Below are 24,023 nucleotides of genomic sequence, written 5' to 3'. Positions count from 1 at the left end.
TGTTAAGTCTGCAATGTTGAAAATAGGGGAAATGTGAATTCCATGTAGCAACTCTACTTCATATGCATTTCCTAAGTCATATTTCTTCAAAATTTTGCAGGGGCCAAATTTCTTCATCTTCAGCTTGTTGTAAGTACCCGTTGGAAATATTTCTTTTCTTAAGTGTACCATGATTAGATCCCCTACTTGGAACTCCTTATGTCTTCTCCTTTGATCAGACCTAGCTTTATACTCTTGATTCATCTTGGTAATGTGTGCCTAAACCTCCCCATGTAGACGCTTGATATGTTCAACAAATTCTTCAGCTTCAGCACTTGTCCTCTCCCCTTGCTCTATCTTCCTCAATTCTAGTGCAGTCCTTGGGCTACTTCCATATACAATTTGGAATGGTGACTTTCCAGTACTCCTATTTACAGAGTTATTGTAAGAAAATTTCGTTTGTGGTAAAATCAAATCCCATCCCTAGGGCTTATCCCCAACTAAACATCTCAGCAAATTGCCCAGACTTCTGTTTACCACTTCTGTTTGGCCGTCAGTCTGTGGGTGATGTGTGGAACTGAATTTCAAGTCCATTCTCAACTTCTTCCACAATGTTCTCCAAAAATACCCCACAAATTTAGTAACTCTGTCAGAAACTATACTCCTTGGGAGACCATGTAGTCTTACCACTTCTCTGAAAAACAAGTCTGCAATATGGACAACATCATGAGTTTTGTGGCATGGAATGAAATGTGCCATTTTGGAGAACTTATCAACCACCACAAATACTAAGTCATTACCCCTTTGTGTCCTCAGCAATCCAAGAACAAAATCCATACTTATTTCCTCCCATGGCTTTGATGGAATAGGCAATGGCTGATATAGTCTAGTATTGTGACTAAATCCCTTGGCCACCTGACAAATCTAGAAATTTTGTACAAACCTCTTCACATCCTGTGACATTTGAGGCCAAAAATAATGTTCTTTGGGAATAGAAATGGTCTTATCTCGACCAAAATGTCCTACCATCCCTCCATTGTGTTTCTCCTTAATCAAATTTTCCCTCATGGAACTCCTTGGAATGCACAATTGACTGCCCTTGAACAACATACCATCCTGAATGAGATAGTCTAACCACTTAGTTCTGTCTACAGCAATAGGTTCTTTACAAGCTTTCCATGCTTCAGCAAAATCAGGATCCTCAGGGTACAGATTCTTGAGTTCATCAAACCTAACTACTTCAACCTGCATTACTGTAAGTAACAACTATCTCCTACTTAGTGTATCTGCAACCCTGTTAGATTTTCTACTTCTATGCTTCAACACAAATGTATAGCTCTGCAAGAACTCTACCCACTTCATATGCCTTTGATTCAATTTACCTTGGCTATTTAGGTACTGTAATGCATGGTGATCAATATATAAAACAAATTCCTTTGGCAATTAATAACGTCTCCATTTCTTTAAGGTTTGAACTATTGCATAGAACTCTTGATCATAAACAAAATACTTCTTTTTTGGATCATTCAATTTTTCACTAAAATATGCAATAGGCTTACCTTCTTGGCTCAATATAGCTCCAATAGTGCTGCCATTAGCATCACAATCCACCTACAACACCTTTCTAAAATTTGGAAGTGCCAACACAGGTTGTTCAGTCACCTTCTTCTTCAGCAATTCAAAACTTCTCATAGCTTCCACAGTCCATTCGAACTCTTTTCTATCCCCTCTTATTGTGTCAGTTAGGGGTGCACATATGCCATTGAAATTCTTAATGAACATCATGTAAAAACTAACCAGACCATGAAATGATCTTACCTCAGTAGCAGACCTTGGAGTAGGCCATTCCAAGATGGCTTTTACCTTCTCTGGATCCATTTTGAGACCTTCAGGTGATATAACAAACTCCAAGTAGACTAACTCCCTTTTTGCAAGGATACACTTCTTCAGATTAATTAATAGTTTCTCTTCCCTTAACCTTTCAAGGACACTACAAATATGCAATCAATGTTCTTCCAAAGTCTTGCTGAAAATTAAAATATCATCCAAATAAATAATAACAAATTTTCCCAAGAACTTCTTAAGTACCTCATTCATAAGCTGCATGAAGGTGCTTGGGGTGTTCGTCAATCCAAAGGGCATGACTAACCACTCATTAAGACTCTCCTTGGTCTTGAAGGTTGTTTTCCACTCATCTCCTTCTCGAATCTGTATTTGATGATAGCCACTCTTGAGATCTATCTTTGTGAAGTACTGAGCCCCATTCAAGCAGTCCATAAGATCATCCATTCTTGGCAAAGGAAACCAATACTTGATGGTTATTCTATTTATAGCTCGAGGTTTTGTACACATTCTCCACTCTCCATCCTTCTTTGGTGCTAGTACTGCAGGTACTGCACATGGACTCAGGCTCTCTCGAATCAAGCCCTTCCTCAATAGCTCATGAACTTGTCTATTCAGCTCCTCAGTTTTAGTAGGAGTCATCCTTTGAGCAGCCTTGTTAGGAAAACAAGCTCCTAGGATTAAATCTATCTGATGACTGATTTTCCTTATCGATGGCAATCCTTCTAGAACATTATCAGAGATGATATTTCCAAACTCACCTAGTAAATCTGAAACTTTAAGTGGTATTTGACTACTACCTTCTTTATCTTTCCTAGGAATCAAAGCATAACACATATGCTGATGTTTCATGCCATCTAAAAACTTCCTTCCATCAACAAGACAAATCCTAACACTGCTACATACCTTTTTGCCTTCCTTTTTCATGGGCTCAGTTTGTGGTGAACTCCATCCTTTGTTAGTGAGTAGGTGTTTGCATGACCATCATGTACTGCATGCCTATCAAACTGCCACGGTCTACCCAACAATAGATGGAAAACATCCATTGGAATAACATCACAGAGAACTTCATCATGGTAACTGCCAATTTTGAACTTCACTAAACATTGTTCACTTACCTGTACCTTATGATCATATTTAACCCAAGAAATCTGATAGGGTTGGGGGTGTTTCTCCCTCTTGAGCTTCAGCTTAGAGACCATCTCCTCTGATACCAAGTTATCAGTGCTACCACCATCAATGATTACATTACAACATTTATCCTCACACTTGCACTTGGTATGGAATAAAATTCTCCTTTGTCTTGGCTCAATCTCACCACTTAGTAGGACCCGTTCATTTACTAAAGTCTCTCCTCTTTCTACATTCTCTAAATGTGATGATTGGGCATCCTCATCCACATGAGCAACCCTAGCTTGACCCTCAGCTCTCCTATCTTTCCTTCCTTGTCGTTGAGGGAATTCAAAGGCATGATGACCTTTTTCATTGCAATGGAAATAGGTACCACGAAAGCCTCCTCTTCCTTGTCCATTTCCTCTACCTCTTCCTCTATGATTTCCAAACTCTTGATCACGGGAGTGGTTAAAACCCTCGTTCCTCTGGTTCTTGCTAGTAACCACATCTTCATTTTTCTTTTGGGTTTCATTTTGGCCTCTAGATGACCTACCACTACCCATTCCTCCTTGACCATGCCCTCTTTGTCTCCCTTCAAACCTTTTATTTAGCTTCTCTTCAACTCGTAGGGAAAACTAGTGTGCCTCCTCAATGCTGGTCATTCTTACTAGACTTAATTCCTCCTGGATGCTAGGTCACAACCCACTGATATAATAAGCAACCTTCTCCTTATTTTCTTCTACATGCCCCACTCTAATCAGAAGTTGATAAAACTCCTCTGTATATTCCTAGACTGATTTTCCTACTTGCTTTAACCCATGCATCTTCTTAAACAAATCAAGCTCGTAGTCAATAGGAATGAACTACTTCTTCAATTTGTCCACCATACAATCCCACCTTGTGATCTTATCATTTCCTCTTCTATTTCATTCCAATTGAACCTCTTGCCACCAAATTTTGGCATGGCCTTTTAGTTTTTCCTTTGAAAACTTAACCCTATCTAGATCCTTGATATCCTCATACTCAAAGTACTCTTCTAGTTCATTGATACAATCGATCAACTCATCTGGTTTCAAATTTCCTGAAAATACACCCACATCAATTGTAGGTCTTTTCCCAAACTTAGTAATGGCCCTAAAAAGCCTTTCCTCTACTTGATTCAAAACTTTCCCATCAAATTCCCCTTCTGGTCCAATTTATTCTTCTTCATTGTCATCCTCACTTTCGTCACCTGCAGCAACATTTGTTCCTCTAAGGAGCTCCTCCTACAATGCTTGTACCTACCTTTGGAGGGCTCTAACCTCCTTAGGATTAATAGCTCTGACCCTTCCACCATGCTCTCTTCATGGAGGCATCTTCTTAACTCAAACCCACAACCACACAGTCCTGGTGCAAACTGCCTCACAGTTGGCGCTCTGTCTACACACTCAGGAAAACTCGCTCTGATACCACTTGATGGAGATATAACCCAAGCACAGAATGGACACAAAAAGAAAGGGAAAATTTTATTAACTATAAAAATATGCTAGTACACTTAGTGCAGAGAAACAAACTCCAAAACATGCCCTATGGACTTACAGTAGCATAAATTTGGAGATAAATTCTTCTCCCAATACCTTCTCTCAAACTCCACTCTGAACTGCCTTTTACAATGCCAAAAATGTTCTTAAATAGATCCCAAATGGTTAAGGATTAGGAATAAATTCTAGAAAGTTCTAGTTGGCAACCACCGACCAAATAGAAGGTTCCAAAAGTTGCATTAGAAGTTAGCACAAAATTAGAGGAATCCAGAAATGGTAATCGAACTTCTGGGAGGCATAACTTTTGAACCGTAGCTCCAATTGATGAACTGTTTACATTTCCAAAAAGCTCTCAAAGAACTCTATAGCCCTATGGACCAGCTTTGTTCATCCCCCATTTTCAGCCCTATTTGAGGTCATTTAATTCCCCTAACCTAACTTTGAATCATTCTTAAGATGTCTCCAGAAATCAAAAAACTGCGATAACTTTCAAACCATGGGGCCTTTTGACCTAATTCTTTTCCTAGAATTCTCCAAATTATAATTACAATCATCGGACCAATTTACACCTTCTAGTTCACCAAAATGATGGCTCAATTACATACTCCTAATTTTTTGGCATTTACATGGATCCCAAGGTGATTAAAAATTCTAACCTAGAACACTGATAGTGGAACTGTGAGAGTTGGAACCTTTATTTGACCCAAGTGGGTATCTAGAAATGAAAACACATGAAACATAAACTAAGTCTAAGTACATTTTTTTGGGTGACACAAGATTGCCCTTATACCTCTGGATGCTCCTGCATCACAAAACCTTCAAATCTTTACAAATCCTTTACCTACAAATGATACTAATGTCATTACTCAGCCATCTTCTATGGATATTGTTTATGATTCAAAGATGGATGATCTTAATCATATTGTCAACCATGCAGAGCATGTTGATTTATCACAATCTATATCTCCACCTCAACCTAAAACTCAATCTCAAATTCAACCTCAAATTACACAACAACCTCAGTTTAAACTAAAAACTCAACCTAAACCTTTAAAACAATATAAGAATAAAAGACCTCAGGAATTCTTGATTACCTTTGATGATTTTGAAATTATTAAAGCTCCTGATGGTCCCCTTTACATTTGTGCCAAGATTGCTAAGATACTTACACATGATTGTGTAGTTGATCCTACATCCTTAGTCAATGTTATTACTGAAGAAAATATTTTTATGAAAAACTTGCAATGTGATTCTTATGATATATTTGATGTGTGGATTCAAACTTGTAATGGTTTTCTTCATCCATCATTTGGTTCTATTGATTTGTCAGTTGAAATTTGAGGTAAAATTGTGAAAATTACCTTTGTTGTTGTTCCTTGTTCTGATCAATTTCAAGTTAAGTTTGGTTTTCCTTGGTTGAATGACATGCATGTAGTTTCTTCTCCTATTCACAAGTATCTTAAATTTTTTCATGATAAAGAAGTGAAGACATTTAACCATAGTTTATATCAACCTTCTAGGTGTGGGGATTATCCTACACTTGACTTCTTTTGGCCTTCAATATCTAATTCAGGTCCTTCTTGGCTTGATAATTTTTTCACTCATATCAAGCCTATAAGTATCACAAGATTCTCAAGTTAAGCATGCTTTTGATAGATTTTAATTGTGGTCTTTTGCCTACACCTTCCATACCTCCTTTATCTATGGCTTTTGGTTCTATTAATCAAGCTCCTACTATTGTTTGTCAGTCTCCTAAGAATCCTATTAATCCTCCTATAGAATCTATGAAGGATCTAGTAGTTGTTCCTCCTAGTTCTCAACATGTTTCAAACAAGACAAATCATAATCAATCTGCTAATGAGCATCATAAGATGTGTTGTGCTCAAGTTAAAGCCCGTACTTATGTTATTCAAATTTATTTATGATGCAGGAGCATCCTAGGTTACCATGTAATCCTACACTTTTGTTCATTCTGTTAGTTGTTGCCAAGTTCTTAAGTTGATGCTAAGTCTTTGGTTGCCAAGTGATCCTTTGGGTGCCGAGTGATTCCTTTGATTTTTGAGCTTCTTTGATTGTCGAGTGATTTATTTGGGCGCCAAGTGATTCCTTTGGTTGTCAAGCTTCTTTGGGTGCCGAGTGATTTCTTAGGATGCCAAGTTCAGAGTTTTTGTTGAGTGATTCCTTGGGACGCCAAGTTTGTATGGAAGTTCAACAAATTTAGCATTAGAAGAGTTGTTACAAAGTTTTAGTTGTAGAGGCTAAAACATCCCAAACCCTCTCATGTTTCATGGATCAAAGATGAGCATAAAATATTGGTAAGTGAGAAATGCCTTGTGAAGTTTAAGATTGGACATTACTTTGATGAAGTTTTGTGTGATATTATGCTCATAGATTGTTGTCATATTTTGTTGGGTAGACCTTGAAAATATGATAGATATGTTATGCATGATGGAAGATTAAATCAATATACTCTTTGGGTAAATGGGAAGAAACAAATATTGCTGATATTGATTGAAAGTCCAAATGAGGTTAGTTGTATTGCAATAAAAGTTTTCATGGTTAATGGAAAACAATTTGAAAAGAAAATGAAAAGAATCAAGTCTATTTTTCTATAATCCCAAGGAGACCAAGTTGTGTCAATAGTAGCTGAGTGCCAAAAAATAGTGCTAACTGAGTGTTAGTCAGTGGTGACCAAGTGATAGTTGGTAGTATTGACTGAGTACCAGAAGAAATTGTAGAATTGCTAAATGAGTACAAAGAGATTGTTGCAGAGGATATGCCTGATAGTTTACCTCCAATGAGAAGTATAAGCCACTCTATGGATCTAATTCCTTGAGCTAGTTTTCCAAACAAGGCACCATAGAGGTTGACACCTACAGAGAATGAAATACTTAATAGACAAGTGCATGAGTTGTTGCAAAAAGGTTTGATCAAAGAAATTTTGAGTCCATGTGTTGTACCTATTGTATTAGCACCTAAAAAGAATGGAGAATGGAGAGTGTGTAATGATTCTAGAGCTATTAACAAAATCACAGTGAAATAGAGGTTTTCTATGCTAAGGATGGATGACATAATGGATTGTTTGAGTGGAGAAAATTATTTTACAAAGATTGATTTGAAGAGTGGCTATCATCATATCAGAATCAAAGAAGGTGATGAATGGAAGACTACTTTCAATACAAAAGATGGTTTGTATGAATGGATGGTTTTACCTTTTGGTTTGACTAATGCACCTAGTACTTTCATGAGGGTTATGGATGAAGTTCTAAAAAGATTCTTGGGTAAGTTTGTGATTATTTATTTGGATGACATTCTAATATTCAGTAAGACTAAGGGAGAACATCTTGAGCATATCAAACAAGTATTGCAGAGGTTGAAAGAAAGAAAAGTTGTTGATTAATCTAAAAAAGTGTTCTTTTATGTAAAAGGAGATTGTATATTTGGGATTTTTGATTTCAACTGATGGTTTGAGAATGGATCTAGAGAAGTTTAAAGCAATTTTAGAATGGCCTACACCTAAGAATGTGGGTGAGGTAAGATCATTTCATGGTTTGGCTAGTTTTTATAGAAAGTTCATAAGAAATTTGAGTTCTATTTGTAATGATATGACTGAGACAATGAGAGGAGATAAAAAGGAATTGAAGTGGACACATGGAGCTGATAAGAGTTTTGAAACTTTGAAACAAAAGGTTGTTGAATTACCTATATTGGCTTTGTCTGATTTCAACAAAGTATTTGAAGTTGAATGTGATGCAAGTGGTAGTGCCATAGGAGCTGTATTAACTCAAGAAGGTAAACTTGTTGCTTTCTTTAATGAAAAGTTGAATGATGCTAAAAGGAAGTATTCTATGTATGATCAAGAATTTTATGCTATTGTTTAAGTTTTGAAGAAATGGAGGCATTATTTGATTCCTAAGGAGTTTGTACTATATACTAATCATAAAGCTTTACAATACTTGTTAAGTCAACATAAATTGAATTAGAGACATATGAAGTGGGTTGAGTATTTACAGAATTTTACATTTGTAATTAAGCATAAGAGTGGAGTCACTAACAAAGTTGTTGATGCATTGAGTAGAAGACATTCTTTGTTGACTGAACTGAAGATTAAAGTTCTTGGTTTTGATGAAATGAAGGAGTTGTATGATGTTGATCCTATTTTTTTTGATGCATAAAGAGAGTGCAAAGCACAAAATTTGACAAATCACATCAGTAAGTATGATGATTATTTCATTCAATAAGGTATGTTGTTTAAAGGTATTCAGTTGTGTATTTTGAGAAGTTCTATGAGGTTGAATCTAATTAAGGAAAAGCATAGTGGTGGATTGGTTGGACATTTGGAATTGATAAGACATTGAGTTTGCTGAAAGAGAAGTATTATTGGCCACAAATGTATAAGGATGTTTAGAAACATGTAAAGAGTTGAGGAGTTTGTCAAGTTTCAAAAGGAGTGAGTCAAAATACTAGATTGTATACACCTATTGTTGTTCCTGAGAAACCTTGGAGTGACATTAGCATGGATTTTTTTCTTAGATTGCCTATGATAGTGAAAGGGTATGATTCTATATTTGTTGTGGTGGATAGATTTTCTAAGATGGCTCATTTCATACCATTTAAGAAGACATCAGATGTTGAGCATGTTGCTAAAATTTTCTTTAAAGAGATTGTGACACTAGTACATTTGAGGTCATTTTTCGACCATTATTGGTTAAAATTTTGACCCAATTTTTGACCAAATCCTAACCAAGTTCGACCAATCCATTGGTCAAAATTTTGACCAACCTATTGGTTAGTCAAAACCTTTCAAAAATGTTGGCACAAGTTTTGCCAAGCATTGGTCAAAATTTTGACCAATGCTTGGTCGAAAACTGCCAAGTATTGGTCAAAATTTTGACCAATGATTCGTCAAAAATAGCCATGCATTGGTCAAAATTTTGACCAATGCTAGGTAGAAAACTGTTAGGCATTGGTCAAAATTTTTTTGAGGTCATTCCTATGAAATTATTTTGTAAACCCTTTCTAATGAAATAATGTATTATGAGCTCTTCATCAGTGGGATGGAACGTGAATCCAGGAGGCAGTTGTGCATCACCCATATCATGATTGTAACTAAAGTTAAGAGCCTCTATTATTGAATTCTCTTAACTTTAGTTACAGTCATGATATGGGTGATGCACAACTACCTCCTGTATTCACATTCCATCCCACTAATGAAGAGCTCATAATAAATTATCTCATTAGAAAGGTTTTACACAACAATTTCATAAGAAGGGCCATTGTTGAAGTGGACCTCAACAAGTGTGAGCCTTAGGGAGGGTTCAACTTCCTCTTTTATTATTCACTAAGCATATAATACCACACACCCATTTGATCTCGAATGATGATATGTACTGAATGCTAAGTGTCTATGCTGAGTGCTCCAAAATGATCCATTTCATGCCTTCATTTGTACACAATGTCTTTCTAGTTTCTTTCTACTCACACGCCCATTTCATTTCATATGATCATCTAAAAATTGTGTCACTCTAAGCTCTCAACTATTTCCTCTTGATTGATCATCTCATAACTGTTGAATGAGAGCTTTGGGATAAGCTATAGGCATCCATCAAAGCATAAAGGATTTTCTTAGATGATGTAAATGAAGTAGTAGAATTTTCCTTGGGAGACATGCTTGCAAAATGGAAGCATAAATAAATCATGTGAACTGTTTGACAGGATGCCTGAATGTAATGTGGTCATCAAAAGAAATAGTTGTTGGATATGCACAAAATAGATATATTGAGAGAATATAATTGTTTAAGTTGCAACTGCCCTGGTAGACATGCATGCAAAATGTGGAATCATAGGTAAGGCATTTGAACTATTTTATTGACTACCTCCATGAAATGTCATCTAAGGCAAACCCTCCATGTTCTCTACACTCCACAAGTAAATCTACTCTAATAAAAGAGGTAATCAAAAACTAGTTCACTTTGCATTTGTAACCTTGGGCAGGCTCTTAGCAACATGCTCGCATTGAACCTTTGACGTAAAGGAGAAATAGACAAGCTCACAACCCTCAGGAAGGCTTTCTTAGATAAGAAGTTTTTGAGAAAACACAAATCCTCACTAATAATGCTGGTGCGATTTTCTTGTTTAAATCCAAACAAAGTTGTATTATCTTGGGCAGAGGAGACTACTGTTGTTTGTGGTTAAGGATCCTTTAGGTCAGTAGAATCACATGCAAATTGGATATGACATTGCAGTAAGCAAACTATAATAAGAGCTAGGAGCTTGCCTAGTGATTAGGGCTTGAGACTGGACACTACATGAAGCATTTGAAGGCATTTGAGTTTGAAGCATCACCAGCACAAAATCAAACTGAAAAGGAAACTTGGCAAATAAAACTAAATAAAAATAGTCCTCTTGAGTAAATATCAACATTGTATGAACAATACTATTACAGTGCACTATAATTGGTACAAATATATTGTTGGTTGAGTTCCATGACATAATGCCAGTTCCTAGGTACATCAATATGCCTACTTATCCAGGTATATCATTTTCTTATGGACAAAGGACAATCTATTGAAAAAAGAAAAGACCACTTTTTACAAATTCACATAGGTATAAACCCATTCATCTCTGAAGGTGATGCTCTTACTACTATTTCACCCCTAGTAAATTTTTTGTAAGTTCCCAAGTGATGATAGTTGTAGCATTAGCAGGGAAAGCTCTCACCAATGTAGGCCCCAAGCCATCATATAATCCTCTAAAACTGGGTTCTCTATAAATCTATCAAACATAGAATTGGGAAATGGTTTCATGCTCATTAATATGAGCACTTCTTGCTTTTAAATTCATATATTGGTTATCTAAGACTACTTAGTAGAATAGATCCTAGACGAAAAGGCAGAAGCTAAGTCCCATGGTATTTTAATATTTTAACCCAATTCAATAATCCAACTGTCAATCCTAACATATATCCTAATTGTTGTCATAAGAATCCAATAGCCTTGTAAAAGCCTAATCAAAATCTTTATTAAAAATTAATTTAAAAACATTTTTTCTAGAGTGGAGTCCATGTAAAAATGAAATTTTATGTCCTACCATCCTGATTGTGTGTATAGGATTTCTGCTAGCATTAATATTTGGAGCTATTTGAATACAAGTTTTTGCAACATCAAGAGGCAAAAAAATTGAGAAAAGGGAATTGTTACATTAAGTACCATGGTAGATTCAAAAAGAAAAACAACATCAAACATACCTTTCTTCTTGTGGCATTCCAGAATGAATGCAAATTGATGGAAGGTTGCACTCCATAGGAAGCTTGTTCAACTCTGCAGCTCTGTTAACACTCTTGACAAATATCACAACTTGATTGAAGTCCAGTGCATCAAGTAGATCATTCAACTTATGGTTCTTCTCCAGCTCACTCAGTTTGATGTAGTGCTGGAAGAATCTCAAGACATAAATACCAAACACAACAAAAGAGAGAATTGTTACTATTTTATCAGATATTATTAAACTCAAATAAATATAACATATATCTCCATAGGCTATAAATGGAAACAAATGTGTGTAACATTAGGTGGTTTGATCACCATCAAGAGCCAATAGTGCTACAATAATCCACCTCATATTTGTACCACGAAAAAGAACTAAACATAGCTAGTGCAATTATCATCAAAACTTCCAGAGGTCAAGACATGATTTGTGCCCTCAAAGAATGGTTTATCTAGTAAACCTATCAAGATAATTATAGAGCAACTAAAGAGGGCACCTATATCTACAACAAATGAGGTTTCCATATGACACTTTATTCACAAAGCTAAAGAAAATCTAGTTAGAAGATGCAAATATGAGTTAAGCCGTGACTATCCATTTGAGTTAGGTGACAATGAGATGCTGCAAAACATACCAAATTAGAGTTACCAATAAATAATGTTTGCAATTCACACAAGTATATTTATTATTTACAATTTATAGACTTATTGTGCCAAAATTATTAAATAAGAGAAACCAGTGAACAATATTGTGTTGTCTCTTGCACATAATATTAAGTTCTGGCTAAATTGATAATCTTTTTTTATTTAAATTTATTTAGTACTAATCCGAGCATTCCATTTATCTATCCCAATTCCCAACCTTAAAATAGATAGTCATTTAGCTCTTCCTACTCATATTTATTGTGCCCAGGTGGCTATGTACCTAATTACTATTAATTCTTTAGAAATAGACTTTCCCAACTCTTGCAATGCAGTCACCCATGCAAGGGAAACTCTGGACTTCTAATCCTGCATCATATCCTAAGGATGGATCTCATACACAGTGTTGTCTAAGAACATTTTTTCACAATATTATGAACCATGGAAACTAAATATCTTTAAAAGTAGGCATTGTATGACTGGAAAACAAAATAGCCAAAAGGATATTGAGAATAAAATTTGGCACGAAGTGCAAGCTTTTTCAGTCTTTGTTGTTCTTCTATAGACTTCAAATTTTGACTGTCCTCCAGGCTATCATTAGCTTCATCTCCATATTTCTCTCCTATCTCCAGATCTTCAAAATCTCCATAGGCAGAGTCATCATCTTCATCACTCTCATCCATTGCTTCACCTCGGCGAGCAACCTTTGACCAATCACTAGTAACAAAGCGATCATGAATTCTTTCAATTACATCCTAATTTAACCAATCACTTAATTATGAATCATCTACCTGTGGCTTAGTGTAGTCATCAACATTAGGATCTTCAACATTGCGATGCACATAACCTTTAAGTTCACCAACAACACTATAGCCGAGAGTAGAGTTATTTGGGAGCCTTCGTATAAGGGCTCATGTGCCTTCTCAAGTAAAGGTATATCAAGACCATCTTCATCATTATTATCAGATTCACTAGTACCATCATTGTGAGCCTCTTCATCACCTACCCCAATACCATCTTCTGCAATCATCTCCTCTAGCACATTATCATCTTCTTCCATGGGAGTGTTATCCTCAGCTTGGATATTCACACCTCCATGTTCCTCCAGTAGGAAATCCACATTCAACAACGAATGAAAATTGTGGCCCCCTTCAACATGACCATATTGCCTACAATGACTCTAGGCTATTGTGATTAGAATTCTTTGATTCTTTAAGCCCTTACACTTTTTGCAAGGACAATAACATTTATTAGGTTTTCTTCAAAACTGAGCCCACAATGAAGCCATTATCTCATTATTTTGTTCTGGGTTCATATTGTTAGGTGTGGTTTTTCTTCACAGGAAAATATACCTGCAAATAAATTGGACATGTTGTAGTTAATGTTTATATCTGCACATATGGAAATTGTTGATTAATGTTTTCAAATGTAACTAAAATGATCCTATAATTTCTAGAAGGCCTAGCTGTTTGTAAAATGTGGATTTATAGACAATGTATTCTAGTTATTTGCAAAATGCGTCAAAGAGATGTCACAAGCTGAAAGTTACTTAGGTGCTAACAGCAGCATGCCATGACTAATCCTGATAGCAATGACTAATTTGATTAATGCATCAACTTATGAAGATGACTAAAAGATTGAAACATATTAAAGCAATCTTCAATCAAGAACATGTGAGCTCAAAAGATGGGTAAATCTCAAAAACTCGTGAGCCTAAGATCATTGCAATTTCAACCATGAAATCATTGCAATTGAAATTTGTTGAAAAATAGGCCTAAGTGGGTTGGCCTAAGTGTCAAAAGGAGAATTCAGATTTCACTTAATTACAAATCAATTAGCTTATGCAAGTTTGGCCTCATGGTGGTTGTACAATTTTAAAAAAATTAAAAAGTTTGGCCTCATGGTGGTTGCACAAAATCATATCAAATAGGTGCATAATACAGTAGCAACCCCTCTTCCATGAGTTACATATACAATATAGTAGTGGGAGAGGTCAAATTCATTGAGTTTTCCTTAGACAGTCAAGTTCTATCACTGTTGTTAGGGATAATCAGATAACTGTTGTTATTTATAGTTATACTTGGAGAGCATTGATAGGATTGAATGGCAATGAACATATAGACCCTGCTCAGTTGAGTATTATAAACATTAACCACCACCATAAGAATTCAGATAGGGCATCTTGAGTTTTGAAGCCTTCTTTGTTAATTTCATTCATTGAGATTCTGAATGAGAAAATTTTCAATAAAGCAATAGAGTCTAACAATCTTGCTTGTTAGGCATGTAGGTAGGCAGTTAAATCGGCAATAGAAGAGGAAAATCAATCTGGATAGTACATAAATGGTTAGAAAAGATGTTAAATTATCAAATAAAACCAAAAATCTGTGTTCTTTCAATTGTTGAGAGTGATACAATTTGTATAACTTGTAGATAAGATGCAAGAGAAAGTTATTCATATTTTAGATTCTACACATCTATTTTTATCTTTCTTTTATCCCATAGATCCTACACACTCTTTAGATTCTGATGTTGATTGAATTATTTTCAAATATCCATTGTGGATTCATTGATGATGGGCTTACAAACAAGATTTTTTTCCATGTTCATAGGAAACAAATGATGAATCCTCAATACCCAGTGAGGATGATCAAGGAGCCTCATTTGAAAATAGTGATTGTGAGTCTCAAGCAAAGAAAGCAAAGGAAAATGTTGAGGAAACTAAGACAAGTGAATCAACAAATGGGAAAAGGAGTAGCTCAGGCAGCATTCCTGATAAAGTGATGCCCAGAAAACCTGACAAGCTTCTCCCATGTCCAAGGTGTGATAGTTTGGAGACCAAGTTTTGTTATTACAACAACTACAATGTCAATCAACCAAGGCATTTTTGTAAGAATTGCCAAAGGTATCGGACTGCTGGAGAAACTCTAAGAAATGTTCCTGTAGGGGTAGGTAGGAGGAAGAACTAGCACAACACAAATAACACTACTGCTACATCAACCTTGATCAACTCTCATGGCTCTTTGTTAGTAGGTAAACACTAAAACATTAATTATTTTAAGAAAACCTTATAAAAAAATTACAATATGGGTCAGTATGTTCCTAGTACACAAGTGCAAATATGTGCCGACTCTATATGTTTACCAAATTTTCTGTTCAAGTCTAATACACTTCACATTAAATGTAAGTAAAGTGTGAGATGTCAAAAATGAAATCACTTTCCATTAAGGATGAAAACTTCAAAAGTGTGTGTATATATATCATTCTGTACTTGCTGGAATCTCAAACCATCTTCCAATCTACCTTAACCTTTTAATTGGAATGAAATTACCTTCCCCATTGTCCATTGTGACTGATCCATTGAATTGGCTAAAAAATTTCAGGCTTAATTTAGTCAGTAATGTTCTTTCAGCTCAATCCAGTCAATTCTACATCCTGTAGTACAACAGGGGACTCTATAGAAGGATATACTTTCACACTATTTTATATATTCAATGTATGAACAAACCATTTAAAAGTTGATCTTATCAGACAAATTAAATATTCATACATTTTTATAAGCTCAATATGTCACCCAATATATAGATAAACTAGAGAGCATTAAAATAGAGATGAGATTGTGAACATAAGCTCAGAATAAGTTCACATCAATGATCATTCTTCTAAATGGATCAATCTACAATTTGTTATTAAACTTTGATGAATGAAAAGAAGACATTCAATATCATCAAAGAAAACTTATTCCCTTGTGAAGTTAATCAGTTATCAAGAAATCTGTGTCAATAAATGAAAGCCTCTGTGGTGGATCTTGCTTTAAGCCATGTCTTCTAAGATTTTTGAAAGCCCTCTTTGTACTTATGCTCTACTGTATGGTCTTAACTTTTTGAATAGAAATAATAATCTTGGTAGTTTCTCCTTTGGCTAGTGTAAAACTTTAACAAAATCATGCTCATTGTGCAAGTTCTTTAGAAAATGTCATCCTCTTTTCTTGATCCTCTGTGTGGCTCTCTTGACTCATTGCATTTTGTACCATTTTGGAGGTTTCTGAGGTGTTATTCTAACTGACAAAAGAACTTGTTGCCCCATTGAACTGGATTCTAAGTGACCAAATTTGAGTTAGGTAGGGTACACTAGTATGTCTGTATGATAAATGTAAAACTTATAAATACATACTAATATTATAGTAATACAAATAAATAATATGAATGTAGTAAAATTTTAACAACTGAATATTGTTATATTCTATGAAATAATAAATGTAACTAAATAGTAAATATACATATTTAACCATTATTTAGTGATTTTGTTAATATTAATCTATATTAAAATATAATAATATAAAGAAATTGTAAATATTTGCAAACTTTGGAATAGCAGGAAGTATGGTGAAGATTTACCATCCCAAAGCCATGTTTTTGGTGATTCAAATTTGGTTTATTAAATCTTATACTCTTTCTTCTCCAGTCATGATTCAAAGGTGGTATATTATGTATTTTGGTTCTTTGTTATTAAAATAAAGCTCCATGGTCAATTGCTTGCCACAACTAGTTTGGATTGTCAAATAATGAATATTTCTTAAAATAGATTAAGTTTTCAGAAACATTCTGATGTTGAATACTGGAACTTTCTTTAGGGAAAGTGATTTTTGGTGTGGTATAGAAGATTTGTGTCTCAACTGTGGAGTGGTGTAATGGGCCATGCCACTATAAGATATGGCATCGCTGTATACAGAGGTGAATCAAAGTTTAGATAAGCTGGCATATTATGCTATTTGAGTTGGTGATATTTATTATTTTCCATATGTTATCCTTCAATATTAAAGAAAAACATAAAATAGAAAACAATGTTGTTGTTAGGGTTTTGCAAGGGTCAAAGACTTAAAAATTCAAACAAACATGCTGTTGGATACAATTTTTAATTGTGTATTGTCTTTGATGTTACACAAATGCCATATCAGCCATCAGACAGAGTCTATCAAGCTCAAACGTTCAGTAAATCAATTTACAGTGTTTGCCAAATGTTCCTATACATTACACAGTAAGTTAGCTCTTATCGAGCTCACTCGAGCATCAAAGGATCTTGTAGCAGAAAGTTAATGTTAACTGAGCTCCCAAGGTTAACAAAGGGAAAGTCAATATCTATCAAGTTCAATGTCTACCAAGTTCACTCGGTCATCAAAGAGAAAGTTAGCTTTTATTGAGCTCACTCGGTAAGCGAAGGAAGGTTAGCTTTTATCGAGCTCACTCGGTAAATGAAGGAAGGTTGGTGTTTACCAAGTTAACTCGGTCTTCGAAGAAAGTTGCAAAGTTTGCAATGCTTACCGAGCTTCACTTGGTTAACACTGGGGATACCATTATGGAGCAATGGTCACTGAGTTGGGTCGGGCAGCAAAGAATTTTATTGTTCTAAAGAATTAAGTTTAATTGTCTTGTGGAGCCGACTGATTTAATTTTTTTTAGTTGTTGTAACTTGTAATTGAGCTGACTTGACAATCTGAAAGGTATATATGAAAGGTCAAGTTGTGAATTCATAAGATGTGAGAGTGTGGATGCATAAGAGTGCGAATGTATGAATAAGAGGATATATGAGCGAATGTTGAGGAAGGATTAGATATCCTTATGAAGCTGCAAAGTTGTGTTCAATCAGTAAGGATCTAGTGAAGCAGAACAAAGATCTGTATTCAGCAAAGATAAGTTGCATATATTTCAGATCACTTTATTGTTGCTTTCTAATCATTGTAACAGTGATTCAAAACCTCTTAATAGAGTTGGTTTGACAGCCATTTTGTAAATCCTCTAACAAGGTGACAATTCAGTTGAATTGTTTTAAAGACCTTTGACAAGGCACTTCTAACAGGGTGATTAAATCCTCTAACAGGGTCACACCTAATAGTGTGTTTTGTAACCTTTAACAGGGCTCACTTCAGAAGAGTGAAAATTGGTAACTAGTTACTTGGTGTTTTTTCCCAAATTGGGTTTCCACGTTAAATCTGGTGTCTCTTGTGTTCATGATTATTTCTTTATGCATGCGTGTTAACCATTTTAAATGCTTAACAAGTTAACAGAACATCTATCTACTTTCAGCATTTATTTGTGTGGTTACTGAGTGTCAGTAGCAGCTTTATTTTAAAGACATCCAAGGAACTATGGATTTATTTTTGTGGTAACTGATTCACCCCTCCCCTCTTAGTTACTCCATCTCTATTTCCAACACATGCTTCTAAATCATTGAACTCTTGAATTGTGTGCTCTAGATTTGTTCAATTTTGTTATGCAACAATTCCAAATTTTTCAAAGGAGAAAACTCCAAACCTTCTTTGGATCTATAGACAATTCAAATCAGATTCTGAATTTGGACAAATTGTACCTGAAATCAACATGAAAACTTGCTAATTTGGCAACCTAGGTTGGGTTTTAAACTATAATAAGGATTTTGAAAAGATTGCTTGAACAACCTTGTAATTATGTGATGTTTTATCAAGATTTTTAATCATGTAGTTTCGAATAGGAGTGGTTAAGAATACCTATCTCTCACAAGCCTGAATAATCCACTTAGCACTCACTGCATCTAGGTGATGCTCACATAAATGAAACGTTATGACTTCTTGAGAGCTCAACTGTGACAGTGCTACTCTGATTCAAGTGCAATTAACAAGCCAACTTAGCTTGCTACCTCATTTGCTAAACCTTCATAAAGTGTTGTGTCCTATGAAACATTGATTATAGAGTTTCTCAGATCATTCATTAACAAGTAGGTGGGTTTTCAAGCTTGTAATTTTCAGATCCCTCAAATATCTAGCAATAGCTCAGAAAGAAAATCAAACTTTTGCTGACCATGTATTTATGGTACAGGTTAGTGGCTCAAAGTTCTATTACCTAAAAAATGAGGCTATTTTATTGGAGATGGGACTCATTAACTGGGCTCTGTCAGAACTCACAAGAAGAGGATATGTGCCTTTGAGTACCCCTGATATTGTTTGGGCATATGTTCTTGAAAAGTGTGGCTTTAAACCCCGGGCATAGAATACCTAGGTGTTAAGTCCTTTTATAATACAAAATTTGATTGATGGAACAATTTCTATCATTAATAATTTATTGTCTTAGTTGTCCTTTTTATGTGTTCCAAGGTTCAATTCATAAATCATTAGAGTTACAAGAAGATCAAAGGTTTAAAGATAAGATGGTGCATTTGAAAATTTGAACCACCATGATACAAATATTCTAATTTTGTTTTGAGAAGGTATATTCTATATATGGAATAGACCAATTTCTAGTAGGAACCTCAGAGATCTTAGTAGGGGGAAAGTACATGGATCACATTGTAGCTGACATTAATAAAACATGTTGCTTTTTCACATTGCTTTCGCACAGAGGTTGGTGCTACAGGCTATGCAACAAGGTATGATTGCATATTTTTTTATGCAAGTGTCACTCTCTTGAGTAAATGGAAGTGCACATGTCTTCTGCTATATTAATTTTTATTGCATTACATCAACATTGGAAACTATGATTACATTAAATAAAAGGTAATATATTCCATCCAACATACATTTCTTGAAATATGAAAAAACTATTCAATTGAACAAAATGTTTGTAACTTCTATGCACTCCATACTAATAAAAAATGTGGTTTGAGGTTCTTGAAAGGGCCATTGTTTAGATTCAGTATGTTACAAGATACTCATTAATGTTGCTTAGGATTGATAACGCTATGTGGAATGGTGTGCAAAATGTTTGGTAAAATCATTATTATCTACATAATGGAGACCATTGAACATGTAAAATCAACAATTTCTTGAGTACTTTGGTTTATATAATACCACATAAAATGTATGGTCATCTTATATTCTACCAATATCTTGCAACTATGTCAAGTTGAAAACAAATGCATGCTCAAAAGAAACTATATTTCATATTGGAAAATAGAACATGCTTTCAAGTTAGTAAATGTCAATAAACCTCCTTGGCTGAAGGTCTAATCTCTCTTGGCAGGATAGGTTGAGGTCCCTAGTTCTTGTAAGGGACTTGATTCCCTCCTCATGAACCCTTACATGTATACTTTAATGGAGGTTGGTAGTACTTTTGGATGAGTGTCAATAATCTTTGTTTTCAAGTTAAGCTTTGGGCTCATTATTTGGGGAGTATATCCCTCTAATGTGTGTATTTCATTGGTCATTAAGGTTGTCAAAAATATTCACTCAATTTCAAGAGTGACCTTTGTTATGTTAATACATGTTGTGTTGACTAGTTTTATTATTTTAATTGTTGGCTAAGGTATTTTATCAGATGACTATACATTTTTAAATGCAATGGTTAGGTTTTAATTGATAACTATTGGTCCTTAAAATGGTACTAATGTTGTCCCAAAAAGGGCACATTTATAAAAGACCCTCTCTGTATCACTTGCATTGTAAATGGAAACCTCTAGAATAAGGCATTAATTTTTATATACTAATGCAATCATTTTGGTCTAAATTGTTATTCTTTTTTCTCTACCATGACTTATTATTTTGTAGTGGGGTAGGATTTTTTATGGTTACATCGTTGTGTGCATGTCATTGTGAGTTCATCCCCCATACATGGTTCTCTCCATAGCTTCTTTAATGTGTGGATAAAGGCAATGGAAATGGATTCTTAGTCTGTGAAGTGAAACTTCTTGATTGCATTCACTTGCCTCTACTCCACTAGACTAAAATAGTAGTGCTTGGAGGAGAGCACCAGTGTGTTCCAGCTCTCTTATAGTTACATGGTAGGTGCATTCATTGAGTTTGAACCTGATCCTCTCTTGCAATTATAGCTAGTTAAAAGTGCAAGAGGATTTCTTCATTCATCGCTTTCCCTTAACCTATTTGGATATATGAGTCATTCAATTTTAAGGAAAACAATTATTTTTTCAATCAGAAATACCTATCTTTTATGCCTTCATTCTTATTTCTTTATATACTAAGTTGTGCCCACTATCCACAAATAGAATATTGGTGACAGATGATTGAGACTCCAAGCCATAATGATGAAAAGATACCATGGATGCACACTACTTTGTTGTTTGAAATGCTTCATAACTGACAATAATAGATCTATGTTATATAGATTCCTTAGCTCCTTCTGGTGAGTGATTAATGAGCTAAGTTTTTTTTGAATTTCTATTGCCTAAAGTATAGCTATTTTTTCTAGGTTATTGGGCAAGGGTTTGTACCATGTCCATCAATTCAGTAAGGTTGAAATGTTTGTGATATGTCATCTAGAGGAAAGTGAATTATTCCTTGAGGATCTAATTAGCATTGAGGAAGATCTCTTTTCTTCACTTGGATTACACTTCAAGTAAGTTGGAAATCTTTGGCTATTTAATTGATTATACAGCATAATTTTTTTGTTTTTTTGTTTTACAATTTTTGATTTTTTGCAAGACTCTAGACATGCCTTCTAAAGACTTAGGTGCACCAACATACCACAAGTATGATGTGGAGGCATGGATGCTAGGTCTAGGGCAGTATGGTGAGGTATACCCTAAATTGTAATGTCATTCAACAAGGACAATATTTGATTGGTAGATAGGAAAAAAATATATGCCTCTACAAATATCTGTGTAATAATTATACAAATTTTCTTATTTTTAGATATCTAGTGCATCAAACTACATAGATTACCAAACTCATCGACTTAATATTTAGTTTCAACCTGTAAGTGCAGAATCAACTCTTTCAATGGCTGTCAAGCCCAAGAAAGGGAAAACCCCATTGCCACCACTGCAGTTTGTACATATGTTAAATGCAACAACTTGTGTTGTACCTAGAATGATTATATCCATACTTGAAAATTTTCAATAGGAAGATGGGTCTGTAATTGTTCCAAAAGTTTTGAAACCATTCATGGGTGGTGTTGAAGTCATATATCCAAAGTCGAAAGAATAAAACATTTTCCTAGATGTGAAGATAATTTTGTGACAGTTTTTTGAACCATTGTTTCTGAGCAGGACCTAAGATTTAGCTATTGAGTGTATGAAATGTTTTCCACCTCATACATTTTGGTACTCATCTTTCTTGACCTTAGTAATCCTCAAATGGTAGGTTGAATACACATTTATTGGGATAAGTTGTAGGTAGGTGTCTTAAATGCATTTCAGCATTGCTTACTTGATCCCTTGGTAACTTAAAGATCCAAAAAAGTATAAAATAGTGTTCTTTGAACATTCATTTTGTTCAAATGAAATTAAGAGGGGAGATTATCCCAATACTATAGACTATAAATAAGAGAAGATGTAAATACAATATGTTGTCTACTACATCACACTTTGCAAAGGGAAGGCATTCTTCTTCAAAAGATCATATTGATAATGATATAACAGATCGCACAGACAACATGAGGACATTTAACAGTAGTAAGTTCTCATTAATTTTTTTATTTATTTTTACATGGGGGTGTCCCCATGACCTTAGCCCAACGATGACTAGTGGCCAATGCAAGCTTAGGATGAGACTAGTCCCCCATTGGTGTAGAGCAGCCGCAGGCAAGCCACTCTCACCATTTGAACCCAAAGGCGAAATCAAACTCAAGACCATGAGGGTGACCCACGACTTCAAGCCTATCCATCTACCATGTGTGCTAGGGGTCGTCCCCTACAAGTTCTCATTTATTATGAAGAAAGTTAGCAGACTGCTTCCATAAATATTCTTGATTCATATGGAAGGCAAAATACTTTGAGGAGGCCATCTTACTGCAGTAGTTGTTTTTTGGGTAAGAAATAATTATAGTTTGAGACAAAAGAATTTGAAACAAGATCAAGGGAGAGTTTGTAGTATTTTTGTTAAAGAGTCTCATGACAATGCCAAGAATCCTAATGATGTCAAAATGATGGAAGTGAAAGACAACAAAATGTCCAAAGGTGCAATCAAATAATGTCAAATCAAAACAAAAAATTGCTCCTGGAATAAGAGGCAATCCTGTGAATAACACTATATTTGCAAGAATAATGTAGGTGCACATATGTTAAAATCACATTGGAATGGTTAGGATTTTATTTGTGATCTTGATAGTAATTTTTAACAATGGAGTTCAAGAGATTGGACTACTCATTCTCTATTTAGTATGCACTATTCTCAAGAACTGGTCGAGTTATTTATCAAGGAAGCTTACAAAAAGTCCATTTCTTGTTAAATGTTCAAAGAATGACTGTTGAGTGACCTTAATAGTTAATTGCTTTCGTGTTTGCTAACTGCAGAAAGGGTGATTATCAATACTAGTACATGTTACTAGAGGGTCTAGAAGAACAATATGATAAGAATATGTTTGAAATGAGTTAGAGATGTATTTGAAACATTGATAAAAGCAACTAACAATTTTTTGGTATTATGCTAGTGTTTAGGAAATGTATAAAAAAGTATATTTACAAACTATGTTGTAGGATGGTATGTTCACTTGATTATGCAGTTGTAATTAATATGGATGATTGAAGGAAATCATAAATCAAAAAGTATAAAAAGAGCTCCTTGTCTTCCAACTGTGCATACCTTATCCAACAAGCCCATGCCAAAGCCTCACTTGTTTTATGTTGAATAATGATCTTTGATGGCTCACAAATGCTTAACTAGGTTAGTAATAGTTGTGTGCCCTAAAAATGCAAAATTTCTCCTTTAAGAAAAAGGACCCACTTTTCAATATCATCTAGT

The 24,023-nt window shown here is 34.9% G+C and overlaps 1 pseudogene; it reads left to right on the top strand.

Moving 5' to 3' along the window:
• Positions 1–19,200: 19,200 nt before the first annotated feature.
• On the top strand, positions 19,201–22,268 carry LOC149542413 (serine--tRNA ligase, chloroplastic/mitochondrial-like; annotated as a pseudogene).
• Positions 22,269–24,023: the final 1,755 nt, after the last annotated feature.

This window comes from Cupressus sempervirens, chromosome 8 (genome assembly GCF_028749045.1).
Source record: "Cupressus sempervirens isolate cs-2001-9-10 chromosome 8, ASM2874904v1, whole genome shotgun sequence".
Classification (NCBI taxonomy): domain Eukaryota; kingdom Viridiplantae; phylum Streptophyta; class Pinopsida; order Cupressales; family Cupressaceae; genus Cupressus; species Cupressus sempervirens.
The sequence above is the reverse complement of the archived record's forward strand: the minus strand, read 5'-3'. Positions and strand labels throughout refer to the sequence as shown.